Source organism: Cibotium barometz, chromosome 18 (genome assembly GCF_041138505.1).
Source record: "Cibotium barometz isolate CiBa-2024 chromosome 18, ASM4113850v1, whole genome shotgun sequence".
Lineage (NCBI taxonomy): Eukaryota > Viridiplantae > Streptophyta > Polypodiopsida > Cyatheales > Cibotiaceae > Cibotium > Cibotium barometz.
Genome location: NC_141063.1, coordinates 10,235,681 through 10,257,209, shown reverse-complemented (window position 1 = coordinate 10,257,209; position 21,529 = coordinate 10,235,681). Strand labels below are relative to the sequence as shown.

At 39.6% G+C, this 21,529-nt stretch overlaps 1 long non-coding RNA gene and 1 other non-coding gene across 2 annotated transcripts; both read right to left on the bottom strand.

Annotated features, from left to right (window-relative positions):
• Positions 1–18,717: 18,717 nt before the first annotated feature.
• Positions 18,718–20,296, bottom strand: LOC147628925 (uncharacterized). The gene is made up of 2 exons (XR_015267857.1): positions 19,586–20,296; positions 18,718–19,502 (listed from the first exon to the last, which is right to left on the bottom strand). It is a non-coding gene; the product is annotated as an uncharacterized LOC147628925 (long non-coding RNA).
• Positions 20,153–20,314, bottom strand: LOC147628924 (U1 spliceosomal RNA). The gene has a single exon (XR_015268024.1). It is a non-coding gene; the product is annotated as a U1 spliceosomal RNA (small nuclear RNA).
• Between the last annotated feature and the right edge of the window lie 1,215 nt (positions 20,315–21,529).

Here is a 21,529-nt window from a genome sequence, read left to right as displayed (position 1 = left end):
GTGTGAATCCCTATAAAGAATGATCACCAATCATGTAATACCAATTTAGTTCCCTAGGGTGTAAGTCCCTATAAAGAATGATCACCAATCATGTAATACCAGTTTAGTTCCCTAGGGTGTGTAAGTCCCTATAAAGAATGAGATTTAGACATTAATAATATGATTTATATCCGTCATAAGAAAAAAATTAAAGAATAAGATTCTAAGAAAGGGGATTCCTTTGGTTTGCAAAATGAATCTAAGTCCCAAGGAAAGGTTCCTCATACACATATAAGATGTGGGGGAAAACCAATTTAAGAGAATGATGTATTCAATGTTTGGAACTTGTTTGTAAGAACCAGTGGGGTGTAAATAATGAGATTTAGATATTAATAATATGATTTATATCCTTGTTAAGTAGAGAATTAAAGAATAAGATTCTCAAAAAGGGGATTCCTTTGGTTTACATCATGAAATGAAGAATGAATCTAAGGACTAAAAATAAACCCCATTGAATTTATACAAGGTTAGTCCCAAGGGATGGTTTGTCATACATATATAAGATGTGTGAAATAAAGAGAATAATGTATTCAATGTTTGCAACTTGTTTGTAAGAACCGGTGGGGTGGCCTCCCATTTGGAGAATGGCCACCCGCACAGCGGGGTGGTTGCCAGAAGGTTCCACTGGTCATAATGGAACTCAAAACTTAAAACCATTTATATATATATAAAAAACACTAGAGCTCAAGCCACATATTTGTTCAACCTCTCTAAGATAGATAAAGGGAAAAAGGATAGTAGTAGTGTTGACCTTCCATATAAACTTGCAAAACGATGAAAGTAGTATTATAGCCTCTGAATATTAAAATATTAGTGTGAAGCCCTCATGCTTGTGGAGTTTGCACCTAATAATTAAGACATCATGTCACTTTTTAACAAAACCACGAGGCGCTGAGATACATAAACTTCCTCATGCAAATGACAATTCAAGAAGGTAGTCTTGATATCTAAGTGTTGTATATTCCATAAGTGGTATTCCATAAGTGGTGTATATTCCATGATATGCAGAGCCAAATGCAATAATACACTGGATTGTAGTCATACGAGACGTGGGGGAAAAGGTATCATCATAATCTATGTCCTTCTTCTGAGAATAACCCTTTGTAATTAGCGATCTCAATGCTAGATTCTCGGTCCCTTCCTGGGGTCCAAGTCTTTTGTAACAAAAGCATGATCCACAAAAGAATAAGATGCATAATGAGAACCTATATGTGTCTTGTTAAACAAAGGGGTAGCTAATTTGCTATCCCTCAATGTTTGCACCACCAGCCATTTTGGCATATGCTTGGATGCATGTATGGATGCCCTTTTGTCATTCATTGAATCCACAATTGCCGCATCAATAGTTTGATCTGTGGACTAAAATTCAAGCTAATTGTCAATCGATATGGGTCGATTTGTAGCACCTTGTTGAAGCACGTGCCATCTCTATGAGGGATATGTTCTTTCTCTTAGCCACATCATTTTTCTAGAGTGTGTAAGACATCGTGCATTGATTTTGCCTAAAGAAGCTCACACAGCCATCTTCCATGTGTTTTCAGTACTGATGCTCACACGCAGCCCATACAGTCACCTTATGTGCTACATTGTGTCACCCATATGTCCGTCTCATGTCAACCACGTATGGTGCGTTTTTTTCATATGCTATAACTAGCCTGTAATCAATGTTCTTTCCTCATTTAACATGGAGTTGGTCGACTCGCCCCATGTAGTTGGCCGATAGCACCAAATTACCTTATGACTAGGAGCGATCACCCGGAAGTGGATGTGTTTGATGAATAAATGGGTGTCGATGTCGAACATGTCTTGAGACAGGTATCAATGCTGAAAGATCTGATAGCTCCATGAAAGAAGCATAGGATTTAGACCTTATGCATCATAGGTGGAAGCACCTGTTGGTGCAACCCGTGCCTCCTCCTTGAAGGAAGTAAAACACTAGAAGAAAGATTGATCCATTGAACATCTTACTAGAGAGTTATCTGACATGTTAACAAAGTAGAAGAAATTGTTGATGAAAACACACATGTTCTCTTTGTATGTCTTTGTGCTATAGATTAGTGTAGAGGCCCCATGTTGATGATGACTTTAGAAGGCATCCATATATGAAAAACACACGACGGAATGACTATTATGGTTGCAGGTTATCTCATCTTGTGTAAGCATGGCAGTGTGGATACTTCATGATGAGAAAAAAATACTAATTATATGCTGATGATAGTATGGGACACTTTATGGGAAGAAAACGTAGATCAGAGGGCGTGGCACTACATTTCTGGAATTTGAAGGTGGTTGTGCTTTCCTTCTTCATCAGTGTTTTCTCTTTTGGTGCTCCTACATTGTGCTTTCCTCGTGGATTTCAGGGTGCAATCTAGAGGGGGACTTTGTTGTGGGTGATTAGTGGGCTATTTTTACAGCTTGGATTATAGCCGGGGGTATGTTTCTTGATTTTGGTGCTGCTTGACAAAAGTGGCTCTTGCCATTTATCTTCTTTCATGGCTTCCCTCCCCTCCTGATGGGTGTTTTTTGGAGGATTTTGTGGACGGTTTTGCTGATATCCTGTCCCTTCTTTTCTCAATTTTCTAAGGGGGCTGATTGGTCCTTGTGGTTCCTACTGCTCGAGAAGTTTTGGAGATTAACGGAGTGTTGAGATCATGGGTGGGACAAAGTCTTGCTTGCAGAGGTTTGCTATTAATGTGGATATGGGTTCCCTCTTGGAGGAGGAATCTGTCCTTGTTTCTATGAAGAAGGCAAGGTTCCCTCCTAGTGCACAAGATCAGGCACTTGCGACAGTGCAAAAGATAGGATGGTGTCACTGCTGCTACTCTTGTGGAAAGCACGGTCATTTAGCCAAGGATTGCAACAATGGTAAAGCCCAGGACAAGACCAAGTTTTCAAAGAAGGGCAATGATCATATACAAGATGGTGACTCTAATACTTCTAGTGTCCCCAAGGCTGCAAAAGCTAGGGGAGGCTAGATGGTTAGCTCCTATAGTTATACAGATAGTCTCTCCCCATGTGCTTCCACCAACCATAGGAAGCTTTTGGGCGGGAGAGGGGGCTCTCAAAAGCCCTGACTTTTGGTGCATGGGACCAATGTGTCGGAGTTCCAAGCAAGTAAAATATGTGGTGAGACAAGTTCATTTTTGGAGCTATGGACTAGATGTGTTCCAAGTCTATTGCTTGGTGTAACAGAGATTATGGATTGGATGAGTTCCAAGTTCATTGTTCAAGGTTTTTTAGACGTGATTTGCGATTATGGGAGCGGTGTTTTTCATAGACTCATAATTCTATACTAGGATTCAGGGTGACATTTTGTTTCGAGAAGTCAGGCAGTACTGGAGCGTCCATGGTTACATCTTTATCAACTTATCTTTTTCAAACTTTTGCACAGTAGAGGGGGTGTTAGAATATTGTGCCTTAATATTATAAAAGGCAAAGATGTATTTCTATCCAAATTAGGAGTCGGGGAGGTGACTAAGCTTTAATCTCAGCTTCAGTCATAAGCTGTTTGAGGGAATAGCATGGCATGGGAAGTGTGCATGGCTAGTTCACCTCTTGTAGTGATGAAGAAAAATCTCCATCACCTATGTATCCACAACATTTGATCAAAGTTGCTGATAGAGATTTTTTTATCTCAACTATTTAAATGTAGGCTTGTTGCTTTGGGCCTTCTCTATATCTGCAATAACCGACTTCTAGGGCTGACTATAGTCCACACACAACTTGGTTCTCCTATCGGCCAGGCTATTGGCCTCAGCCTGTGTTGTCAATGCCTGGGACAACCCCTTCCCTGATGGTGGCTGCCCGGGGTGGCCTTTGCTCTAGTGCGTCCCAATTATACACTCCACTGTATGGAGTCGACATGGGTGCCACACATATGAGAAACTCCAATCCAATCTCACCCAAGAAATTGAAAGTCCGGTGAAATGGGAGACTACTTCCTACTTTGAGGCTAACATTACATCCTTCCCTCATAAGCACAGAAGCTTGAAAATGCATCTTCACACAAGATCCCCAATCAAACACCTCTCAAAGAAACACCTGCCATTGATGAGAATCCTCCTCTAAAATCTCTAATTAAAATCCTCATTGAGAACACCCCTGACCAATTCCTTTAAAAATCCAGAAGCTACAAAATCTGCTCATATGGATCAATCACAGCAAAGATTTCAAGGCTTATGTGAGTGAACAAAAATGGCTTCAAACCATCCACAATCGTGTCCACCTTCCACAAAGACCAAATGGAATTATGGAGCATTAGCAACATCATCCTTAAGTCGGTCACGTAGTCGGTCACACAAGCTCACTCTCCTTCTGAGAAAAATATGTGACAGATAGAGAATCATAGTGGAAGGCTTCCAAAATTTTTGTTTCCAGCATTCCATATGGTGACACCATGTTGGATGGTTTGAAGGCATCCTTGTTTAATCGCATCAGCTTCAAAGTCTTTGCTAATTCATCCATTTGAGCACATTCTGCAGCTTCTGGATCTTGAGAGGAATTGGTCAGGGGTGTTCTCAAAATGAGAGGTTTTAGTTAGAGCTTATAGAGGAGGATTCTCATCAATGGTAGGTGCTTTCTTGGGAGGTGTTTATGTGGATGCATTTACAAGATCTTGTGTTACTAGGGAAGGACGTATAGTATTAAGGCATTAAAACTCCTCCAAAAGGCATCCAAAACTTTCAGATTTTGGGGGACAGCGGGGAAGAGTGATAAAGTTGCACAATGCGAAAGTAAAACATAGGAGGGAGGGAGAGAGGAAGAGACATCAAACAATGAACATCTTTATTATGTAGCAAGAGGCTTTACAATGGCAATACTAGCTAGCAGACGGTGTAGAGAAAGTGTGCCTATGAATGGGTTCAATGATTAACAAATGAGAAGGGAATACGACTTCATATAGGGAGGCTTGTGTTGTGTGGCTGGCCTACTGGACCATGTAGCTAGCCAATAGTAGCAAGTTAGCATAAATGTGAAAATACACGGGTCCAATAATAGATCTAGATCCCAAATCACAATGAGATGTACAATATTCTAACATCCCCTTTGTAGCTCATAGTGTGCGAAAGTTTGAAGAAGATAAGATGATGAAGATGCAACCACGGATACTCCAGTACTATAGATACCGGACAACCTGACTCCTAGAAATAAAATGTCACCTTGAATAGCAAAGAAATCTGCTTGGCTCCTAGTACAGAATTATGAGTCTACGGAAAACACCGCTCCCATCATCCCCCCCCAGTAGTAGCCGGTGGACACATCACGTCCAAAAAACCCTGAACAATGAACCTGGAACTTATCCACTCCATAATCTTTGATACACCAAGCAATAGACTTGGAACACATCCAGTCCATAGCTCCAAAAATGAACTTATCTCGCCATACATTTTGTGTTCTTGGAACTCTGACGCACTAGTCTCATGCACCAAAAATCAGGCTCCTCTCTTGCCCACAAGCTTCCTCTGGCGGGAAGCACACGGGGGGAAACTATCTGTATAACTATAGGAGTTGACCATCCAGGCCCTTTCTAACTTTTCAGTCTTGGGGACACTAGTAGTATCAGAGTCACCATCCTGTATATGAACATTGCCCTTCTTTGAAAACATGGTCTTGGCATGGGCTTTAACATTGTTGCAATCCTTGGCCAAATGATCATGCTTTCCACAAGAGCAGCAGTGACACCATCCTATCTTTTGCATTGTTTGTAAGTCCATGATCATGTCCACTAGGAGGGAACCTTACCTTCTCCATAGAAACAAGGACAGACATAGTATGGGACACTTTCTGTGAAGAAAAGGTAGATCATAGAGCTACTAAATGAGGAAAGAGCATTGATTATAGGTTGGATACATCATATGAAAAAAATGCACCATACGTGGCTCATAGGCGATAGACATATGGGTGAGAAAATGCAGCACATAAGGTGACTGTATGAGCTGCGTGTCAGTGCCAGTATTGAGAGCGCATGGAAGATGGTTGTGTGAGCTTCCACAGGAGGAGATAAACACAGCTCGTGAAGGTTGGTCAACCAACCAAGAAAACAGGGGGATTATATGTCAAAAGAGTTTCATGCATATATAGGTGAAAGAGGTATAAAACATAAATGCACGGTGTTTTACATGCCCTAGCAAAATGATGTGGTTGAGAGAAAGAATATATCTCTCATAGAGATGGCACGTTGCATGGTTAAAGGCCAAGATTTGCCTCATGTTCTTTGGTTGGAGGTAATTTTGTGTGAAAGTTATGTGCCAAACACATGCCCCATGAAGGCCTTGCAGACAAATATCACGTATGAAGCTTGGAATGGTACGAAGCCCTCTATGTCTCATTTGCATATTTTTGGTTGTCTTACTTATACCCTTATTGCTAAGCAACACTGAAATAGGTTAGATGATTAGATGTTAAAATGCATTTTTGTGGGATACAACTTAGAAAGAAAAGGATATGAAGTGTACCATTTGGCCACAAGGTGGAATTTTATGGGATACAACTCAAAAAGAAAATGATATCAACTTTGCTATCTGGCCCCACAAGGTAGATTTTGTTGAGTAGAGATGTTGTCTTTGTTGAAAACTCGGTTTAGCCCATGCTTTTATGCAAAAAACATTAAAATGTATCGTCTTGCGGAGGACGTCTTTGATATACTGCTATCTGAACAATACCGGAGAGTCCTATGTGGAGAAAATGAATGCTCAACTAGCTGCTACAAATCAGCCCATATATCAGTTGAAAATCAACTCAAATTTTGGTCCACAGATCAACTTATTGAGGCAATTGTGGATGATGTAGTGGATTACAAAAGGGCATCCATAGAGGCATCCAAGCGTATATCAAAATGGCTGGTGTGGTGCAAACATCGAGGGATAAAAATTAGCTACTCCTTTGTCTAACAAGACACATGCAGGTTCTCATTATGCATCTTATTCTTTTATGGATCATGCACTGATTCCATCATATGTGATGAAGAGGAACCTATTTCCTTTGAGGAAGCAAAGAAAAATAATCATTGGATGGATGCAATCCATGCAACATGAGTACGACTCAATCCTAGAAAATGACACTTGGTATTTGGTAAATTTGCCTTTACTAAAAAAGCCTTTGGTATGACGTGGGTTTATATGCTTAAGCATAAAGCTAATGATAAGGTTGACCACTAATCGCAAAGGGTTATGCTTAGAAGAAGGATGTAGATTATGATGGTACCTTTGTCCCCACGTCTCGCATGACTACAATTTGGTGTATTATTGCATTTGGCTACGTACCATGGAATATACACTAGCTGGATATCAAGACTACCTTCTTGAATGGTCATTTGATGTATCTCAACCTCATGGTTTTGTTCAAAAGGGACATGAGTCTAAAGTATGTAGGTTAAGAAAAGCTTTATATGACCTTAAGCATGCTCCCAAAGCAATGTGCGAGAAGATAAATACACACTTGATTGCAAATGGTTTTCGTAAATGGTTTTCGTATATGGCCTTAAGCATGCTCCCAAAACTAATGTGCGAGAAGATAAATACATACTTGATTGCAAATGGATTACGTAAAAGTTGAACTAAAAGTACCCTCTATGTAAAGACCTCTATGTAAAGAGGAGTAAGACTTGTTTCTTGGTCATTGTTTTATACGTTGGTGTGCTCTCATAAGTCCTAATGATGAGGAGAAGTTTTCAACCTCCAAGGATGAAGCACATGTGTCATTTGAGATGACAATTTGGGCTCGTTATATTATTTTTTTGGCTATACAACATATGTAGTATGATGATGGTATTGTGATACAATCAAAGTATCTTACATGGTTTGGTCTTAAAGACTAAGTCTGTTGCTACATGTTTGGCCTCATATTGCGTGAATAGTTCACCTACATCCTGGAGACTAAGCCTAGCACCTATCTCTATTGGTTTGGTCTTAAAGACTAAGTCTGTTGCTACACCAATAGAGATAGGTGCTAGGCTTAGTCTCCAGGATATAGGTGAACTATTTATGCAATATGAGGCCAAACATTTAGTTTGGGGCCTCTAAATTGAGCATATTTACTCACAGTCCTAGAGGCAAGCATTGGTAGTAAGCACACCAAGTTTTCCAATACTTGGACAATGTTAAGAGGGGTGCTATTCATCTATATGCTTTCAGTGACTCCAATTGGGTTGGATGTTATGATACGCAGTGTTCTACTGGTGGACTTTAAAACATAGAATATAAGAACTTCCCTAAACTTAATTTCAATCCCTAATCATAATTCACATTCCCCCCACGGAACTATTTGGCTTTATAACTAAGTCCTACATTATTCACTCTACAATCCTTCTATAAAATTTAGAATCAACTCATAATTTGACTTATCCTTAAACCTAAGATTTTACAAATCTACAACCTTAGATTTTTCATCTATATGCTTTCAGTGACTCCAATTGGGTTGGATGTTATGATACGCAGTGTTCTACTGGTGGACTTTAAAACATAGAATATAAGAACTTCCCTAAACTTAATTTCAATCCCTAATCATAATTCACATTCCCCCCACGGAACTATTTGGCTTTATAACTAAGTCCTACATTATTCACTCTACAATCCTTCTATAAAATTTAGAATCAACTCATAATTTGACTTATCCTTAAACCTAAGATTTTACAAATCTACAACCTTAGATTTTTCAAAAACATTTATTCAATCTTTCCTTTAAAATAATAAATGCTTTTGAAAAATATAAAATCTTGGATTTTTCATTCAATCTTTCCTTTAAAATAATATGACCTGAACCATAAACCTACAAATATTTTATAAAATGTGCTTACTTACTAACTTAAGACCTCTTTACACAAGGTAAATCCATGCCAACTTCCTTATGCATAAATAAGGTCTATGTTATCCTTATATTCAAGCTTGATTTACAAACCCAACCTATTACTAACTCAAGAACTCTTTTAACACAAGCTTGATTTACAAATCCAACCTATTACTAACTCAAGACCTCTTAACATAGGCATAACAGAAGCCAAAGCCCTCTCGACTTCCTTATGCATAAATAAGGTCTATGTTATCCTTATATTTAAGCTTGATTTACAAACCTATCCTACAAGGTAAATCAACCTAACTCTTTATGTATGCGAATGCTCATAAATGAAATATTCATAACCACATTTAAGTAATACTTAAATAACTCTTCTTAGTATTACAATTACTCATAACCTAAAGCTAGGCGATTCCCCATAACTTAATTACTGGTGCTCGATTCATTATTTAGAATGTTTTATTACCTACCAGCAAGAGGGAATTATTATGCTATTTCATGCATGAAAACCAATAATCAACATTCTCATTGATAGGGCTACATTATTTTTTAGTGGCGTGATTGAGTTTTGATAATACGCGTTACTTTTGTTGATTTTATGCAACTTTTTTGGAAAAAATTCTAGGAAAGGAAAATGATTTTTTTGGTGAACTTCTACCTCCTTGGACTGATGTATGCTATCAAAATATCTTGGTAAAAATGCTATTGATATCATTGGATTTTTTTTTTTGAGAGAATGATGCTTGCATATTTGGAAAAATCCTGAAAAATGTTCATTTTCAAGACATATGCTACTTTGTTGCTTACGTACTTCCAAATAAAAAGGCATTTTATATGTTTAGCATTTTTTACATAAGCATAGGATTATGTTCTACATGCCCAATGAAGCATTTTGGTTTTTAAAGCCTACATTAGGAGTTTGATTTTTTTTCACAACCCCCAAAAAAGGACACTCAAGTGTCCTGTTTTGGTACCAAACTAGTGTTAAAGAGATGTAAATGTAGCTTCGTTAGTTGTTACTTTCTTTATTTTATAGGACTTTGTCAAATGATCTTAAAGTGATCTTGGAGGGGACTTGTCCTTGTACTCTTCATCCCATGTGGTTTTTATATTTTTATGTATAGATATATTATTTCTCTTACAAGTAGATATATTATTTCTCTTACAAGCACATATATAATGAAGTGCATTAAAGTGAGTCAAGCAGACTCTTGATGTAGCTGCTCTATGACGACAAAATCATTTTGAGAGACATGAAATAATGCTTTTAACTTGTCAGGTTACTTAAAACGTTCTCCACCTTCTTGATGGAATTATATAGTGAAGAGATTGTTGATGATTTGGTTTGTTGTTTGTTGGCGAGGTTTGAATAGGTGTCACTAAGGATAACATATTTTGTTTGCACTTGTAAAGGGAATCCAAGTGATGGGTTGTACCATTGACCAAGCTTTCGCCCACCATGTTCCCCCATCCAAAGATGTACCTAGAAGGATCCTAATGACAAGGCTATGGTGCATATAAACTTGTATTTTTCCACCAGGTGAGTATTTATGGTTACTCACAGAGCTACTGAAATAGTTAGCCAATTCAAGAAATAATGGTAAGACAATAAGCCTACCCATTATTTATGTGATTAGATTTTAATGAAATACTTGATCTTCCATCCAAGTATTACACCTATGTAACTTGATTCTCTTTGGTGTATGACTTGGCGATATGAATGAAGCATGGCTAGTAAACAATTAATCTCTTTTTTTCTTTTTCTTGTGTGTGTGTGTGTGTGTGTGTGCGCGCGCACGTGCGTGCGTGCACATGCATTCAAGTGATCTACAGTGCGTGCACATGCATTCAAGTGATCTACAGGCATGTAGAATGATTTGAAAGGGTTCCCTCTGGTGTGAAAAAATCAGATTTGTTTTCAAGATATTCATGTCTATGTCTGAAAAACGTCACCATCTTAAGGAACAAATATGCTAACATTGTTCACTTATGTTAAATAATCTGAGCTCAATGTGAAAAGTGCCATTCATCCTAAACATTTTTGCTGATTTGAAAAACCAAACTAGTTTTTCATGACGTGAATTTCTTGAGATATTCATGTCGTGAACATCTTGAGATATTCTGGCAGTAAAAACAATCTTGTTAATTTATGATTCTGACTAGATGTGGGATTTCTTAAGCCCTGTGGAAGCTTGTGATCACCTTAGTTGATGGAATTGAAGTGCTTCTTTAGGCATGAAAAACTTCAGATATTCATGCTTCGTGAACATCTAACTGCTTTTTCACGTCAAAAAAACTTTTAAAGTTCATGTTGCTAAGCTGATTTTTTGAAGCCATGAACTTTGATTGGTTTTTTACATTAATAATTGAACTTTTGAGTTTTCTTCCTTTGAGGTTCTCTCATGGTTCAAGTGGTTTGTTAAAAAGGTTTGGTATGGTTTTCATTGGTTTTGGAACAACATTTTTTGGCTTGAAAAACTTGAAATACTAAGGGTCATGAGTTTCCACTAGTTTTTCACGTAAATGAGCTTTTGCATTGCCTATTTTTTAGGTGATTTTATGGTTCACCTAATCATTGTGAAGATCTAAGAATGATAACTGTTGTTGTTGAGGCCAAACTTGAGTTTTTCACGGTGTGAATATGTCCACTGGTTTTTTTATGCCAAACTGATTTTCTAAATTTCATGCTTTTGAGTGGCCTTTATTATTCCCTTGACTTTTAAGTTCTAAGAATGTTTATCTTGAGATACTCATTGCATGATTATCTTATGAAATTCACGCATGCGCATTACATAGATGTTTTGTGCATCTTGCCTTTCATGGAAAAAGGATATTGGAGTTCATCACAAGTGATGAAAAGGAGCCAGAGATTGGTGAAGAAAATCCCACCCCTCAACAAGTGTAGGCATATAAAGCATGGCATAAAAGAGCTAGAAATGTGTTGTACTTGTTGTTGTCTATCAGCATGACATATTCTAAAAGTGTGCATATAAAGGATACATACATGCCCAAGGAGGCTTGGGACACCTTGGTGAAGATGTACATTATAAACACCCAAGCTTGGAGAATGCAGTTGTTAATCGCCCAATAGAAGCTACAGACTAGTGCGGCTTGAAAAACTAGCCAACGAACATAGGCCGACAGTAGACGACAGTACACATGCAACAACGCACATGCCCACTCACAAATTTGGTCCCTGAAGATCTCTGCAAGAAACTGAAAACCACATGAACGGCCCCCAAAACGTGCCTGAAATCAAAATCAAACCACAAAACTTCAGTACAAAGTACTCCACACTTCACGGTCCTCTTTCTCTCGCAGAGAAGAGCTCCTTGAACCAATTTAAGAAAACAGGTGACTCAGCGTAAAGGGTAGGCAATATACTGGCAGCAAACGAGGGGGGTAAACGTATGCTCTAATACCAAATGTTGGAAACAAGGTTGCAGGAATGCGCGCACCCACGCGCGCACACACACACACACATAATGGAGAAGCTCAAGGGAGCACACAATGAGATGATAGATTGATAATGAATGTGTGCTATACAAACATGATAAGTATACCCCAAGATGGGTGTATACTAGCACAGGGAATAAAAACCTCCTAAAAAGGGAAAAAGTACCCCGGTTGGTCCTAGTGTGTTCACACACATTATTACCATATATGGCTTCTTTTTTTAAGCCTTCCCTAATAATTGTAGCCTCATATTAGAGTATACACTAGTGTTCATGGACGTTTAGACTACCTACATGGACGTTTAGACTACCTACATGCCAAATTTGGGCCCAATCCGACATAGGTTGTTCACTGCCTACTTTTAGCCTTCCCTATTAAATTTAGCTTTAATTCTTAAAAAAGTGAGACTTAAGGATCCACATGGACATTGACATTTTGATATGAGTTTCTCTTGTTTATTAGGAATTATATTTCTTATTTTATATCGGGGATGCTTGTGTGTGCCGTGCATGTTGGTACGTGTAATCTGATTTTTATGGGTTGCCTATTTTATCCTAAAAAAAGTGGGACTTAAGGATCCACACAGAGATTGACATTCTGATATGAGAATTAATTTTGTTTACTGGGAGTTATATTTCTTATTTTATATCGAGGACACTTGTGTGTGTTATGCCTGTTGGTACGTGTAATTTGATTTTTATGGTTGCTTATATCTCATGATGACGTTGCAATTAATTGATGTACTCAATTAATTGTTTAACTAACATGGATTGTGTCTATGAGTATAGCTATGTACTGAGATATGCAAGGGTACCGATTTAGGTGTCGCATGGCATACGATGTGCGAGGATACCAATTGAGGTGTCACACTATACGAGGGTACCGATTAAGGTGTCATATGGATGGTGGATTCAGTGGTGGCGTGTAGATGGAGATCATTTTGTTAAATCATGTATTAGAATTTCATAAATTATTTATAGCTTTTCATGTAGCTAGGTTATTTTACGTGCAAGTGTGCACAAGGTTATTTCATGTGTAAAGGCCCATGGGTATTTATATTTGGGCAAAGGTTTTGATATGTACAAACCTTAGGAACCTTATTATGGTTATTAAAATGTAAAGAAAAGTCCAAAATATGGGAAAAGCAAGCCCAAAATTGTACGCACCACTATTATTAGCTCCTTGGGCTATTTTTATGAAATAGAATTCTCTAAATACTCAAGTTGTGGAAGTCGGAGCTACATGCTTGATTGAGGGGGAAATTGCACCCAGCATTGGTCTCTTGTGTGGTACCTTCTACTCTATTTCTTGTTGCACATTTATTTCATGCATACTTTAGTTAATTTGTATTCAATTGAATGGTCATATTCTTTGTATTATTTGAGTTTTGTATTACTCTTCATCAAGTATTTAAAGATCATGTAACACATTCTCAACATCCAACTTGTCAAATTTGGTGCATTTGGGCAAGTTACGGCGGGGACCGACGGTTAGAGGCCTTTTTCGATCTTGGTTTGGCTATAACTTATAGACTATTGATCAGAACCAACCAAGGTTTTGCATAGACGTGGTCCATGCCACATAGGACCCTCTATAAACAACTTACATTCTGGATCAATGTAACCCAATTTGGTTGTGGACCAGATTCAAAAACTAGCCAGGTTTCCATGCCTGCTTCTAATTCCTCCGCCTTGGACCCACCATATCAAATTGTAAGCATACACGTGTTCATGACACCTTAAAGCACATACACACCACATTTGGTCCTAATCTGACATAGTTGGGTTACTATTTACTTTTAGCATTTCTTGCTAACATTAGCAGATATTCATGAAAAAGTTGGGTTGATAATGTGCATGGCACTCCAAGAAGCCCACCTATCAAGTTTGAGTTAAAAGCCTTTTGTAGATTCTTTTTGGGAAAAAAGATAAAAAAAATTCTAAGTCTAGAATTGAGAAAAACCTTAGAGAATGTTAGAAATGCACCAAAATATCATGTGACATTGGGGACATGAGCATATGGTTCATTAGGTTTATAGCCAACTTGGTGAGAACACTTCAAGTGTGAACTACCTCTTCGTTAGAGTTACAAGATAGGGCTTGGTGCCTATAAAAGGGTATTGTACGTGGTGGTTCATTGATCTCAATCATAATACAATCATCTTGTATTTTTCCAAATTTTTCTTCATTGTGTGCTCAAGCTTCCTCTTCAGTCTTTTCTTCACACTCCTCAATCATGGAGAGATTTCATCCTCCATATTTTGGCTAATCATATGTTTAGTGATTCTAAACTCATGTTAACTCAGTTCTCTAGTTGTCTCTTGAAGCTTTTTTGAAGAAGATTTGTGAAAGGGCTTCAATTTTACACACCAGGTCGTCAAACTCATGTTAACTCAGTTCTCTAGTTGTCTCTTGAAGCTTTTTTGAAGAAGATTTGTGAAAGGGCTTCAATTTTACACACCAGGTCGTCCTGTTTTCTATAGTGCAAAATGTTAATTACCTCTATTAGTCAGTGATTAATCAACATTAATCCTATTATTTATGGACCATTGAGGGTTCAAACCTACCATTGGGAACTTGCTACAACTTGCCAAAGCTTCATCTCGAAAAAGTCCCTTGTGATTTTCCCCCAACGGTGCTCTACTATTGAGGGTTCAACGCTACCATTAGGGATTTGCTACATCTTGCCAAAGCTTCATCTTGAAAAGACCCCTTCATTTTCCCCTCCGACAATGTTCTATAGATCAGGGTATCCTCTACACAGTTATCAAAAAATTGCTTTCACTAATATCTTGATTAGTACTAATCATTAGAGGTTTTTAGGGCCATTAATGGGTCATATATCACATTCAAGTGTTGTTAAACCTATGTAAAGCATTAAATCAAAATTTTTCCTTGATTTGAGTGATCAATTTGTTGATCCAAGACTGAGTATAAATCTCTATAAGCATTGTTCAGAACAATGGGATTTTTGAGCTTGAATGCTTCATGTAACTCATCTAACATGCTCATAAATCAATTGTACAAGGGCAAGACACTGGCCATTGATAAGGCTAAGACTCGCTTAAGCAGATTTAATGCATTATCATCTGAAAGGGATATGCATCATCATCATGTTAGGCTTCATGAACACATTGATAAAATGGTCTGTCTTTGCCTACATCGATTTCATTACACAATGAAATCAAGGATGAAGAAGACCGAGAGCTACATCTAGATCAGGATCTACATTGACATCAAGAAGCTCTTCATCCACCTTTTAGTCATTGAGGGGGATTCTCCGTTTATTTCTAATTTAGTTTATATGTTGAGTCAAGGGTTCTCTTTGAGGATTTTAGATTTTTTCAAGGTTTTTCTTAATGTTTTTTGGGTTTTTTAACATGATAGGGGTGCTTAGCAACACTCCAAGTCATGATCTTTTACATGATAGGGGTGCTTAGAAACGGAGAATTTTCGAAAGCTTTTCAACGCGAGCTTTTGAGAGGATCTAGCGAGCTTTTGAGGAAGGCCTCATGTTTATCTTCCAAATATTTAAGTAGAATATCTCAATTCAAGAAACATTATTTAACACCATGGCACCTTTGAAGCGAAAATATTTTTGCATATTGAAAAAACATGGCAATGGCAATTGGACATCTAGATCTACATAATCAAAAACCTAATAACAAGGCTTATGTTATCCCAAAACAATATTCAACTATAAGTTTCACAATAGCAACTCTACATTATCCAAAAAACTATGCAAACATAAGTGCTAAAATTATCCAACCATAAGCGGAAGTGTCATGAGTAGATTTTCTCTTTTCCACCAAGCACAAAATCATGGATAGGCCCTTGGACGCGATAGAGTCATGATCCAAGAGCCATATCATGGATAGGTCCATGGACAGGAGAGAACCTCCCTCACATTATGATTGGGTATCTTTGGCTGGTGTATAAACATGTTTTAATTTTCATGAAGCTCCAAAACTCGCATAAATCTATATAAATATGGTTGCATGCCACATAAGACTTTTTCCCTTGTACACATTTCTGAAAATCTGGGCATGTACACCAAGGTTGAGACTGTATATGTACTTCATAAGACTTCCTATCTAGTCCGTTTTCTTCTATCTTATATATCTCATACTCATACTAATTAACAACCTTTTTCAATCAGTACTACTCAGTACATTATTAATCCGAAATCTATTCTCTTTTCTACTTTTCTTGAAATGCATGTTCACCATTTCATGTAAACTCCACTTCTCCCAATTGATTCCATGCCCATCTTGTTGAATTCATTTGCAGGAGTCTTTGATGCAACACTCGCAATACCTTCCCACGTGCCTCCATCTATGATGTTTGATGTTTCCATCCCAAGATGCGTAACATTTCAAGAGCTATGCTATTTCTTGTGCATAACCTAAATCTAGCATTGACCAATGTATTTACCTCTTCCTGAGTCAATTTTGTGTCCTCCTCAATGGGACAAATAGAAGGTAAAATTGGTATGGGTGAGATATTGATATCTCGGTGCCAATAGTGTACTACATCATTGGCGAAAAACCACCTGAATTGTGCCTCTTGCCTCCTGGTCCTAGGTGATACTATTGCACCTATTCTTTAACGATGGTGGATAGAACACGCCCTTTGGGTTTCCACCTTCTACTCCGATGTAAGCTCGTCCTCATTTGCGTATTCTTTGACAATGGACATAACATCCCTTGGGTTTCCACATTCTACTCCGATGTAAGTAGGAGTAGAAGCTCCTCCTCATGCGCCTATTATTTGATAACATCCTTTGGGTTTCCACCTTCTCCTCCGATGTAAGTAGGACAAGACTCAACTGGCAAGAGTGCCTAATCGACTGGTCGTCCAACAAGCGAAGTTCAAGAAAAGCTCTCATAAATAGTTATTCTTACTATAACCACACAAATGCTAGCTAACAATCATGTTAGTTGCTTTTGTGGCTCACAATGAGTAGCATTCTACTTGGATCTATTATAACCCACATAGATCCCCAAATTAATTCTTATATAGAAGTGCTTGATGTGGAGGGAAGCAAGAAGAGGGAGAGATAATTGCAACACAGTAGATGTGAAGTCAGAATCCATTAGAGAAAATACACACACACACACAAAATAGGATCAATGTAAGGAGAACATTCTAGATTGAAGAACATGATGAGGTTGAACTACTCTTGGTCACTAATGTAGTGACATAGAATAACAAAGTCTTGATTTTAGTGGACAAAGGATGATAGAATTGGCTTACAGTTCTTGGGTATTTGGAGCCTCATGTGTGTGTGAACCTCCTCTTATAGCCATTTTATGTGTGTGTGTGTGTGTGTGTGAAAGCAGTTATGTCATATGTTTAGCAATGTGTCAATGTGAGGAGCACATGGACACATTGTAGATTTAAAAATAGGGTCAATGTGAGGAGCACATTGTAGATTTAAAAATAGGATGAGCTTAAGCTACTCTTGGCTACTAATGTAGTAACATATAATAACAAAGTCTTGATTTAGGATGGAAAATTCGAAGCCTCGTGTGTGTGAAATAACCCTTAGATGTCTTAGTGTGTTGTTGTGTGTGAACAACCTCTCATAGTCATTTTATGTGTGAGTGTGGTAAGTAGTGATGTCATATGCTTAGCCATGTGTGATTGCCCCAATGTATGTGATGCGTCAAGGATAAAGCTTTTAAGCCTATAGAAGGCATTGTACTCTTTGAAGCTCATATAACATCATCAATAGAAGATATTATTGAGTCGTGCTATAACTCTTTCTCTCTCTCTCTCTCTCTCTCTCTCTCTCTCTCTCTCCATGTGTGTTTCTGCACCACCACACAACATGGATATCTTTCATCCTCCAAAGCAGCTTTCCTCCAAAGCAGCTTTCCCTTAAACTGACAAATGCAGCCAAGTTGATGACAAATGTGATGTCCAGAATCTCCTATAGATTTTTCCTTCAAATGCATGTGAGAAAGCACCTGCCATTGATGAGAATCCTCCTCTAAAAGCTCTAATTAAAACCTCTCATTGAGAACATCCTTGACCAATTCCTCTCAAGATCCAGAAGCTGCAGAATCTGCTCAAATGAATCTACTCAAATGGATGAATCAGCAAAGATTCTGACCATCCACAATCGTGTCAACCACATGGAATGTTGGAAACAAAAATTTTGCAACCTTGGGTCAAACTAACACAAATCTAACTTCCCCGAATTTGGATAAGTCCAAATGCCACTTCCTTATCCAAACAATCACCACATCGAGAGAATGCTGAGAAAGAAAAACATATTCTAGCGAATCCTACGCTATAATAGCAACTGTAGATCTAGTACTGTTGTGAGAGTGTTAACAGATAGAGAATCACAAGGGAAGGCTTATGCAAACACAAACAGACACATAAGTATCTACTCCAATCAAATGTGCATCCCCAAGAAATCAAGTTCAATAAACAAACAAAACAATGTACGACGACTCCCTCAGATATACAAAATGCTCAACAAACGACAAATGCAGCCAAGTTGATGACAAATGTGATGTCCACAATCTCCTATAGATTTTTCCTTCAAATGCATGCTTGGCCCTTGCTCTGGCTGCTCGATTGCTATGTAAGGCTGAATATCTCGTGATTATTACATCTGAACTGCCCGCAGTTGAAAGATTGACAGGCATCTCCTTGACCCAATTTGTATCTGCCTCAACATCCCTCTTTCCATTGAACTTGGGGGGCCACTCCTCATGTTGCATGTGAGAGGAGGTTGGGATCCCTACCACCCTAGTCATGCAGGCAACATACATGGGACAAACTAACACAAAATCGAACTTTCTTCAAACCCGGATGTGCTCTGTTGACTCTACGGGCTGCTTCCCTAGCCAAACAATCAACACACACACACACACATGGAATGGCGGGAACTTGCTAGGGTTTAAGCAATTGTAGACCAACAGAGTCTAAAGAGAGAATGGCAATGGAAGACTTACGCAAACACACACACACACACACACACACACACACAAGTATCTCCTCCAATATGGTGTCAAGCCAAGCTCAAGTTTACAACACACAATTTCAACGAGTGTATGGGTAAAAAAATGATCAACAAACAGAGAGATGCCCCATGCTCATGTCCTTTGATTCCCTCGCAATTTCAATTTCGCCTTCAGCTGCAGGCTTGGCCCTTGCTCTGACTGCTGCTTCCCCCATATGACAGTGTGTGCCATCCACCTCCTGATATTGAGAAGCTTCAAATGAGTGGAGAGATCTCACAGCCAATGAAGTGTGGGGCTAACTAACTAAGCAAGAAGGAGAACCTGGGGGGGGACCAGGGATGAATCTGCCATGTGTGGTTGTGGTGGAAACCGATGATCCAAAGCCTCCTCCTTTACCCTGTAAGGAGAGCAAGAGAGGAATGTCAGGAAGAGAGAACACCATCCGGGGCAAAATCAAGAGCAGCAATGGTTCAGAACAAAGGTCCATGGAGTCCCCTGCGCAGTCCAGTGCTGCTAGCCGAGGTGGCTGTCCGTAACTGGCAGTAGGCAGATATGAGCAGGTAGGAAGTGTAAGATCACAGAACTCTAGACTAGAAAGGCAGAGGGCTATTCATTCATGCACACTGGCTCCTCCAGATCCCATGACGGATGCGTAATCCAACAGTGCTGGGGCTGGGGCTCATGTCGCCTTTTGCCTCAACGACAGCAGCAGCATGGAAAGGGTGGTCTGTCTCCTTCTCCGTCGTGTAGGGTATGCAAACAGCTGGTCTGTCTCCTTCTCCGTCGTGTAGGGTATGCAAACACAGCCGGTAGCCCAAATGAAATCATCAGAGCCCCGCCATGGCCTGCGGGCGCCGCGAGGTTTCGTGGTTTGGAGTTTGGTTTTGGGTGGGGGCCGCGCGAACGCGAGCCCCCGCTACCACAAATTATGACGTGCACTCTCCCCGTTGGGGAGATGCTAGGGTGCAGCCCGTCCGGCAGTGCAATGGAGAGGCCGACCCTAGGCCATCGGCCTTCCTGATCACCGATTGACCCCGCCCAGGTAAGTATACCGTCCAGCCGCGCGTGGGCGCTCTTTAGTAGGCGCCTCTCAACCAGCCACGCCAACCTATTATGGGACCTTTCCCACGACACGCGTCTGGACCACCCTCAAAAAGAGTCGTAGGCTTGGAATAAGCTAAGCTCTCTCTACTACAAGTATCTACACTTCCATACTCTACTACATGGTGTAGGTAATCACCTGTACTGCTGTTATATGAGCCTCAAAGAGTACACTGCCTTTTATAGGCTTATCTTCTTTCACACATCACGTACTCTCCCTGGGGCAGTGACACAAGGCCACATCACCGCTTATCTCATCACAGTCACACATAAAAACGGCCTCGCGTCCACAGTCATCGATTTTTTCTTCATCCTCGCGGTGGCCATCAACCCTTACACAACACGAGAGAACGCATGCAGCATCATGTTCATCATGTCACGGCCTCGTGGAAGCTACGAAGCCCCAAAAAGAGGACCACCCATGGGCAAAGTTATGTGTGCAGAGGGCTCTCTGCTAAATCTTTGTGCTGCTCAAGAAACCCTTCTTTGCACGGCGAGGGCAGAGAGGCAGCAAACTCGGGCAAGAAACCCTTTACTCGCACCACCCAAGTTTGGCGGCAAAATTGGTGGGTGGCATCGTCGTTGGGCTGAGTGGACTCTCTGCACCACTAGCAGCACCGCTCAAAATTGGTGGCAGCCCATGGCGGATCTAGGCAAGCAACACCTAGTGGCTCCCCCAGTTTTGAATCAGCGGGGCGGGCAATAACCTCTGGTGGTCACTAGCAATGAGCTAGCGGGGCAGCAATTTGAAAGCCTAGCTTTGATACCGTTCACGGCGGGGAGATTAGGGGCAAGCAACTAATCATCCTTTATCCACTAAACTCAAGACTTTGTTATTATATATATGTCACTACACTAGTAGCCTACCAAGAGTAGCTCAACCTCATCCTATTCTTCAATCTACAATGTGCTATTTTTGTGTGTCTAGCTTCTTCTGGTGGGATTCTAACTTCACGTCTACGGTCTTGCAATTAGTTCTCCCTAGATTCCAAGTAGAAAGCTACTCATTGTGAGCCGCGCACCACAAAAGCAACTAACGTGATTGTTAGCTAGCATTTGTGAGGTTATAGCAACAATAAATATTTATGAGGGCTTTCCTTGAACTTTGCTCGTTAGGCGACTTGTAAAGCTTCCATTAGGCACTCTTGCCAGTGGTGGAGGCTT